Raw genomic sequence first — 10,024 nt, forward strand, 5'->3', positions numbered from 1 at the left:
GAAAACCAGAAGTGGCATTGTTGCTCAAGTGATAGCTAAACTTGAGTAAAATTGGTCAGGGACAGCACTCAGGTTCTGAGTTTAAGCCCCATGACTGACAAGAAAAATAAGAAAATACAGTCAGAAGCCAGTGGTGCATGCCTGTGATCCAAGCTACTTAGGAAACCTGGAGGATCTTGGTTCAAAGCCAGCCCAGGGAGAAAGTTCCTGAGATACCAGCTCTAACCATCAGAAAGCTGAGTAAGAATATAAGGAGGTACTGAGTTCAAACCCCACTACCAGCACACGCACAAAAATTAAAACCCCTAAGTTTATCTGTTATATTTGGAAACAAAAGTTAAAGAAAACAAGCTGGGAGCTTGTTTTCACAAGTTAGAAAATCACAAAGTTAGAAAATATGGTCAGAGCTGGTTTCCAGTACTCACACCTGTAATCCTAGCTACTCAGGAGGCTGAGATCTGAGGATCATGGTTCAAAGCCAGCCTGAGCAGGAAAATCTGTGAGACTCTTATCTCCAATAAACCACTCAGAAAACTGGAAGTGGCTTTGTGGTTCAAGTGGTAGAGTGCTAGCCTTGAGCTGAAGAGCTGAGGGACAGGGCCCAAGCTCAGAGTTCAAGCCCACAACTGACCCCCCCCAAAAAAAAGTTAAAGGAAGCAAAAGGAAAGAAGTAATAATACGTGTTATATTATAAAAGAATCCTGAATACCTTATGCTAAGGAAAGACTTAGTAAAGCCATATATTGTATGATTCCATTTTTATGAAAATGTCCCATATAGGCAGATAGCAGATTTGTGCTTGCTCATGTCTTGCTATAAATGGGAGGGATGGGAATGAAAAGGAACATTGTTTTTATTTTTTTATTTTTAGGCGATAAAATGTGCTAAAATGGACTACGTTGATGGTAATATATCCACATATATTAACAACAATTGAATCAAGGTAGTTAAATAGATGAATTATTATATAGCTGTGAAATTTATCCTAAAGCTATTACAGTCCACAATGCAGAAAGTGTAGCTAGTATAATAATACCAGCACAAAGGGGCACAGAGGGAATGTAGCTCCACAGGACCAAAGCTTTGTATATTACCTATATCAAGGGCAGTCATAAACACTATTGATATCAACAAGCTAGTTATTAAAAGTTAATATGCACCAGGCATTGGTGGCTCATGCTTATAATCCTAGCTGCTTGGGAGGCTGAGATCTAAAGATTTGAGATTCAAAGTCAGAAATTCCATGGAACTCTTCTTTTGTGGTCAGTTGTGGTGCTTGAACTTGGGGCCTGAGCACTGTCCCTGAGCTCTTTTTTGCTCAAGGCTAGTCCACTATCACTTTGAGCCACAGAGCCACTTCCTGTTTCCTGGTAGTTAATTGGAGATAAGAGTATCTCGTACTTTCCTGCCTGGCTGGCTTTGAATCATAATCCTCAGATCTCAGCCTCCAGAGTAGCTAGGATTACAGGCATGAGCCACCAGCAGCCATCATGAGTCTCAATTTTTTGAGTCAGCTAGATGTATCTCCTCTGCTGCAGAGCCCTGCTGGCTTCATCTGATCTCCCTGAGTAAATCCCTACCCTTTGCTTTTCAAAGGCCAATGAACATAGTAGAAACTCTTGAAACAGAAGAGCGGTCTTTGGCACCCAAGAAGTTGGGGCAGCATAAAGGAAGGCATAACTCCTGTTCTTGGAGGTACCACATAGATGAGCACGGTGGAGGTCCAGATTTCCTTAGGAGCCAGTATACCTTTCCCCCTACTATGTTGAATGCTGACTACTAAACCTTTTAGCTGCCATCTTTTCCCAAGTATTGTCCATGGTCAAATTAGAGTTGCTTTACCCCACTTGGGCAGCCTACAACCAATAATTTGACTGACTTTGGCCTTATCCCACTAGGTCAAGCAAGATACCAGGTGCACAGGGACAGGCTTGATCACATACCTGTCTGCAGGCAGGCTATTCCAACCTAGGCCTGGTGGAAAGATACTGTCACCCACCGGGGATGGCAGGAACTTTCCATTCTGGACCTAATCGGAAGTGACCACCCCTAGCACCCAAGTAATTACAGCCTGATTTTTACTCCTTTATTTCCTTGGTAAGACCCATATAAGCTAGACCCCAAATCCAGTCCCACACCCAACCTACATTCCCAGGAGCTTGTTGGGTCCCTAGCTGTTATCCTTCAATAAACACTCTTCACCTGTAGAAGATGGAGTCTGGCCCTTTTCCTTTCTTCTCCATTGTCCTAACTCCCTGCTCTCCCCAATTTGACAAGAAGGGTTCATGTGGGGTGCCCTTTAAGCTCCAGAGCTAGGACCATGCTAGTCTTGCCTGAAGAGCACATTCTTGCCGAGTTCTTTCCCTGCCTTGTCCTGATGCCCTCTCTCCTTTTCTCCAGAAAGCGCCTCATGTTCACCCACATCCCCATTTCAGGCTCTTCCAGGGACTCTCGCCTCCTGTAATGGGCTATGCTGTATGCTGAATGAATTGTGGAGCTAAGGGTAATGTAGTACCATCTTCGATCTGGCTGTGCAGAGACAGCTAGCACTCTGCACTTTGAACTCCAGCACTTCCTCCTTCTGCTGGCCAATTAAAGATGAGAGTCTTACAGGGAACTTTTCTTTCTTTTTTTTTTTTTTTTTTTGTCGGTCGTGGGGCTTGAACTCTGGGCCTGGGCGCTGTCCTTCAGCTCTTCAGCTCAAGGCTAGCGCTCTACCACTTGAGCTACAGCGCCACTTCCGGTTTTCTGGTGGTTTATTGGAGATAGGAGTCTCACGGTCTTTCCTGCCCGGGCTGGCTTTGAACCGAGATCCTCAGATCTCAGCCTCCTGAGTAGCTAGGATTACAGGCGTGAGCCACCAGCACCCGGCTTTACAGGGAACTTTCTCTGACCAGGCTGGCTTTGAATTACAGTTTTTAGATCAAGGAGTCTTTAGGAAGGGCCACTTTTCTCCAGTTAAAAACAACAAGGTGGTCATCAGAAGTAGCTTTTTAAGCATGGTCCCACCTGGAACTTATTAAGGGTCAAAGTTATATATGACAAACTTGTAAGAATCCTCTATCCTTTTCTGTGGGCCGCTGGAAACTGTTACAAAACATGTAGGAGTAAACTGAAATAGCAATTAAGCAATCATTTCAGTAGTCCTAGTTTTTCCTTTTCTTCACTTTAAAACAAACATTTAGGACAATTTTATTTTTAGCTTTTTTTACTCAGGGGACGCCATTTTTAATCCCTTTGAAACACTGGGTCACATCTATTACCTTTCCCCAGCCTGCTTAAAACAGCCACTTTTTTTTCCCTTTCAGCCTGAATTGCCTTTTGAAAAATCTTTGAGCTCACAGGACATTATTTCCTTAATGCAAGAATTTCAAGCACCAGTACTGTGTTAAGAACCCAGACATACTATCTTTATGCTTTTTTAAAAAATATATCTAATTGTAAAATAGTGTTGAAACCAAATTGCATCACATAGACCTTTTTTTTTTTTTTCTTGGTTGGTTGTGGGTCTTGAACTCTGGATGTGGGCACTGTTCCTCAGCTCTAGAGCTCAAGGCTAGCACTTTACCACTTAAGCCACAGCACCACTTCGGTTTTCTGGTGGTTTATTGGAAATTAGAGTTTCAGAGCCTTTCCTGCCCAGGCTGGCTTAGAACTGTGATCCTCAAATCTCAGCTTCCTGAGTAACTAGGATTACAGGTGTGAGCCATCAGCACCCAGCTAAACCTTTTTTTAACCCTCACTTTAAGGTGTTTTTTTTGTCAGTTGTGGGGATTGAACTCTGGGCCTGGGCACTGTCCCTCAGCTTTTCAGCTCAATGCAAGCACTTTAGCACTTGAGCCATGGCACCACTTCCGGTTTTCTGATGAATAATTGGAGATAAGGGTTTTATGGACTTTGCTGCCCAGGCTGGCTTTGAACCATGATCTTCAGATCTCAGCCTCTTGAATAGCTAAGATTATGAGCATAAGCCACTGGTACCTGGCTTTTTCCCCTCCAGGTGAGAATGTGAACGCAGTCTCCCACTACCACAAATTATGCAGTGGAGTTTCCCACATTTGGGGAAATCTCAGGGGTCAGCACATCCGGAGTGCAATGGATAAGCCTCGCCCTGGGAAAACCACTTCATGATCATGGTATCTCCCCTGCCAGGTAAGTATGTGGCTTTAAAAAACTTTTTAATCCATCCCAAGGGGCAGTTTTAGAAATACCAATCACATTACCCACTTTACTATCAGGTTTCCCATGTCCACCTTTAAAGAAAAAAGAGGCAGGAAGAAGATGGGCACCGGCCCATGCTACAGAATGGGCATATACCATGTTAGCATTATCAGCTCCACCCAGAGCTGAGCTCCTCCCTGCCCTAGAGTTCCTACCATATAGCTAGCTACTCCCTCTCCCTGCTCAAACTTACCTGTGAATGGCCCCCGCTACTAGCCCAGGTAGCCTTACTACCCACCTGGATAGGGGCAGATGCCTTATTGCTCCCTCTCCAGGGGTAGATATGGCCCTTCTAATAATAATAATAATTATAATAATCTTATAATAATCTTTCTCTAGTGTGTGCCTTCTTCCACGTGGTTCCCTGGGATGGTCGTGATGGATCCTAACATTTGGTGCTGAAACCCCAGCAGGTCTGGGTGGAGCTGAGGACCTGCAGTGGGATAATGCTAACATATCAGACTCCTTGGGGTTAGATGAATTGCCTTAATGCCAGCTACCCTCTTCCACCATGGGTGCACTCCCCCCAGGGCCTGTCCCACAATGCATGGACTCCTCCTAGGACCTGTCCCACCATGCATGGATTGGCTGAGCTAAACCTTTTGCCAGAGCCCCCCCCTCACCCTCGAAGATAGGCCTTCTATTGACCCATTGTAAGTTTTTCCCTGTCCTTTTTTGATATCTGACTGAGAAACCAAGCAGTTTAGACAGCCAGAATGGGCAATGTCTTTGGCAACGATAAATAAAACCACATTTAAATTTCTGACACTTAGCCTCAAATTTTAGCAGTGGAAGCAAATCTTAAGTTCCCAGTGCTTTTTTGCTAAGCCAGATAACTTGATTATAGTGTAAGCAGCCTTATGTATTAAAATGCCAGACTTGTTTTGATTTTCAAATTAAAGAATCTTTACAAGATCTTTTAGCTATAGCTCCTCCTTAAGACAATGGAATAATCCTTTGAGACCTCATGACCATTTTGGAGTTTTAAACCTAAACTCATCCATTTTTTTACTTTTTTTTTTTTTTTTCTGATCCTGGGGCTTGAACTCTGGGCCTGGGCGCTGTCCCTCAGCTCTTTAGCTCAAGGCTAGTGCTATACCACTTGAGCCACAGTGCCACTTTCGGCTTTTTCTGTTTCTGTGGCACTGAGGAATCAAACCCAGGGCCTCTTGCATGCAAGGCAAGCACTCTACCACTGAGCCACATTTCCAGCCCTCATCCATTTTTTTTTTCAAATCATACTGACAGTTTTTATCTTGAACATCTTTACACACATACATATACATACTTTTGTGATCAAAGATTTTAAAGCACGCAAAATGAATACTGGCCATAGGTATTCCTGTGGCAGATATTTTTGTCAATTATTCTTACAGATGACCAATATTTAAGACAAAACTTTCCACAAATCACTTTAACATCCTCCAGCCCCATTACTCCAGTGCTTGTTTGATAGCAGGCACATTAGCATATCAAATACCTTTTGTGTAGGAAAGTTGGATAGGGGTCCTCTGGAGCTAGACTCAACCCACCCAGTGGCTGGACAGTCTTTAGACCATTTTTTTTGTGGGGGGGGTCAGTCGTGGGGCTTGAACTCTGGGCTTGGGCACTGTCCTTGCACTCTTCAGCTCAAGGTGAGAGCTCTACTGCTTAAGCCACAGAACTACTTCCAGTTTTCTAGTGGTTTATTGGAGAGTCTCATGGACTTTCCTGCCTGGGCTGGCTTTGAACCGCGATCCTCAGATCTCAGCCTCCTGAGTAGCTAGGATTACAGGCGTGAGCCACCAGCACTTGGCTTAGACCAATTTTTGACTAGAGCATTTTATGTTATCAATTTACACTGAGGCTAAGATTGAACCTGGGAGAACCAAGACTGATGTTGCATCCATCCTGTTCCCAACTGTCTCCTGACCAGGTTGTAACTTCAGACAGATTGTTAGAAAAACCAACTTAGGCCTGTGGCCACCCTACCTTACCCCTCCACCACCTACAACTGCAACTGTGCAGGAGGGGCTGGTGGTCTGGCCCAGCCGGAGGCTGAAACTTCTATTTTCCCAAAGATGTTCAAAGGAATAACAAAGACACAGAAAACAAGAGTCCACATTTATAATGGGTACCAATTTAAAAACAAGACAAGATGAAACTGAAGGCTTAGTTGGGGCCTAGTGGGCCCCCAGCTCATCCCTACTCATGAGAACTCTGAGTCTGCCAAGAAGGCCTGCCACTCCCACTCAGCAAGCTGAACTCCTCACTGTATAATATGGGAACACCACCAGGTGCTGGATAGGCAGTCCAGAGTTGCCTAACCATGCCCTACACTGGGTAGTCTCTCACCCTACCATGACCAGACCAGATGCCAATGAGGGCCTCCCCCAACCATGCCCTTACTAGCCACTGGGTGAGTAGTAACCCCCCACCATGACCCTCTGGCCAGTAATCTTCCATGCTACCACAGTCCTATGCTGGGTAGTCTCTTGCAGTACCATTGAACACTTGGAGGTCATGGATGGGTGATTGCCTGCATCTGCTCCCCTTTGTCTCCACTGTTCCACACGGTTCAATTCCCAGAATACAGAAAGCATGCAGACAGAAGACAAGATAGAGACTTGCTTCTGGAAGATTTTTTTTTTTGTCCATTGTAGGGCTTGAACTCTGGGGCTGGGCACTGTCCCTCAGCAATTCAGCTCAAGGCAAGCACTCTACCACTTGTGCCAGTTTTCTGGTGGTTAATTGAAGATAAGAGTCTCACAGACTTTCGTGCCTAGGCTGGCTTTGAACCATGATCCTCAGATCTCAGCCTCTTGAGTAGCTAGGATTATAGGCGTGAGCCACTGGCACCTGGCTCCAGAAGATTTTTGAGTGACTCCCAAAAGATTTTTGGATGGCATGTCCAGCATCTGTGAGCTGGTTGTTGGAGTGGCAGAAAGTCCATGGGGCCCTGGAATGTCTCAGGGGGAGCCTCCCTTGTGGGAATTTCTGCCCCCCAGCAGCTGACTCACGAAGGCCATCCTTCAGTGTGGCTTCAAGGAACCCAGGTGCCCTCCCTGGCACTGGGGTCTTGGTGACTGGGATCCCAGATGATCCTCCATATGTTGTATGGTATAGTATACCTTAAATCAGAAAAATAGAGAAGGCACCTTTTGAGAGGTCAAATTTTGGAGTCTTTATTAGAGTGCTAGCAGTCTATAGGTGGCCAATTACAAAGAACTGCAGCCTGGAACAGAACTTGCACCAAGCGTTTAAAAACAAAGGCCACATGCTGGGTGGAGACCAAGCCTTAGCAAAGTATTATACATAAACACAGCATAAGGAGCAGGGCTCCCCTGGAGCTAAACAACACAATGTATCTATTTATTTCCCAAAGCAGGGTCCTCCTGGCTGTACCCATTGAACCAGGCATCTGAAATTCAAAGGTTGGCTTGTCTCACTTCTAGGCTTTAAAGCTGGGTGGACAGCCCCCCATCTCTTTCCTAGGCTCTAGGATAGCTGTGTGTAGACAACAGCTCCCAGCACCTGGCCAGGGGCCAGAATGGCTGTGACTCAGTTTCCTGACTTCACTTTACCCCACTCTGGTTGCTTGAAGCCAATGACTTGCCTGACTCATGAAGGATTGACTCCTGCCTTATCTCTCCACACCAAGCAAGACACCAGGTACACAGGAACAGGCTTGATCACAAACCTGTCCTCAGGCCAGTTTTCCCAACCTAGGCCTGGCGGAAAGTTACCGTCACCCCAGGTGGTTGACCTTGGGCCTAGCCAAACCTGATCACCAGTAGCACCCAAGTAATTACAGCCTGATTTTTACTCCTTTATTTCCTTGGTAAGACCCATATAAGCTGGACCCCAGATCCAGTCCCACACACAACCTACATTCCCAGGAGCTTGTTGGGTCCCTAGCTGTTATCCTTCAATAAACACTCTTTGCCTGTAGAAGATGGAGTCTGGCTTGGTTCCCTTTTCCTTTCTCCTCCATTGTCCTAACTCCCTGCTCTCCCCAATTTGACAAGAAGGGTTCATGTGGGGTGCCCTTTAAGCTCCAGAGCTAGGACCATGCTAGTCTTGTCTGAAGACCACATTCTTGCCGAGTTCTTTCCCTGCCCTGTCTTGATGCCCTCTCTCCTTTTCTCCAGAAAATGCTTCATGTTCATTTCAGGCTCTTCCAGGGACTCTCGCCTCCTGTAATGGGCTATGCTGTATGCTGAATGAATTGTGGAGCTAAGGGTAATGTAGCACCATCTTCTATCTGGCTGTGCAGAGGGAAGTTAAGGCCTTGTTGGAGCTCTTTTTCCTGCTACTGCATATTCCAGGCTTCCCCCATCCCACCCCACCACTCCAGGCACATGCAGGCGTAGACACATCCTTCTAACACCTTCTGCTAATGAGCTGCTCCCCACCGGGAGTGGATTTGGAGAGATTCTGTCCAACATTTAAATTTCATGATGGACTTTTTTTGTTTCAAGTAAGACCTAGAGAGGGGACACCTCTGCCTCATTCTACAATGACACAGAGCGGTGTCTGGTGGTCCCTTGGTATTTGCTCCTGATCTGGTCTGACCCTGGGAACTTCCAGGGCTCTGTGATGGAGAGCCAGCAGGGACCCCATTTGACAAGTTTGCCAGGTTTGGGCGGGACCAGCAGCCACACTGCCACATTTTAGCAGCAGCCACAATTTATCTTGGCAAGGTGAACTTCTAGGCTCAGCTCCAAAGAGGGGTCTGGGGAATGGCCCAGACCAACTGGCTTTTACCACAGAAGCCGATGCTGGCTGGACTTGAGCAAGTGCCAGCCCCAAAGTGGTAGCATCTTCTTCCCCCATCCACCTGAAGAAGGACTCACCCCATTCTGGGTGAGCGCGTGGGTGCATGAAGGTTTGGGGTGCAGTTCGTGGATGGAGTCTCAAGGGAGGTACATAAGGGAAGAGAATCAGAGCAGAGGGCTTTGCTGCTCCTCACTGGTCCCAAGGCAAGCCTTTAGGAACTGTGCTTGTGGAGGGGGTCTGGGGGTCCCTGAGGCTTCTGCCACCCAAAGCCAAGAGCACATTTGAGCAGATTTTATTCTCAGGCTGACAGATGAGGGAGGAGAGGCTTTGGAGAACCAAGATGCTGGATGCTGGGCCCCAAAGGAACAACAAACCTGCTCTTGGATGGCATTTTCCTTTTCCCCTTTTAAATAGTTGGCTCCCTCTTTCCCAACAAATAAAATCATTTAAAAGGAATGGATAAAAACAGTCATGTTTCTGTTACTGCCCTGCTGGGAAGCCACTTCTGTATCTTTGGAGTTATGAAATCTCTTCTACTCTGCAGAGTCTGTGGGGAATCTGCACCTAACACCTTCCTACTTCCTACTTCCCTTCCAGCTCTGAACCCAAAGCCCTTCCAGACCCATCGAGTTGACATTCCATGCTCCTCTGCCAAGGTTGAAATAAGGCAGAGGGTCTAGACAGCTCACTTTGTAAACTGAATGAAGGAAAGAGCTTCTAGAAAAATCAACTCAAAAGGGCTCTTCTGGATTGTGTGTGTGTGTGTGTTTGTGTGTGTGTGTGTGTGTGTGTTGATCCTAGGGCTTGAACTCAGAGCCTGGGTGCTGTCCCTGAGCTTTTCACTCAAGGCTGGTGCTCTACCACTTGAGCCACAACTCTACTGCCTTTATGGTGGTTAACTGGAGATACGATTTTCATGGACTTTCCTGCCTAGTCTGGCTTCAGGCCATGATCTTCATCCCCCAGCCTTCTGAGTAGCAGGATTACAGGAGTGAGCCCCCTAGCCCCCAGTATCTTCTGGATTTTCACTAATAAAGAGGACCCA

The sequence above is a fragment of the Dipodomys ordii genome, unplaced genomic scaffold, assembly GCF_000151885.1.
Source record: "Dipodomys ordii isolate 6190 unplaced genomic scaffold, Dord_2.0 Scaffold13, whole genome shotgun sequence".
Classification (NCBI taxonomy): Eukaryota; Metazoa; Chordata; class Mammalia; order Rodentia; family Heteromyidae; genus Dipodomys; species Dipodomys ordii.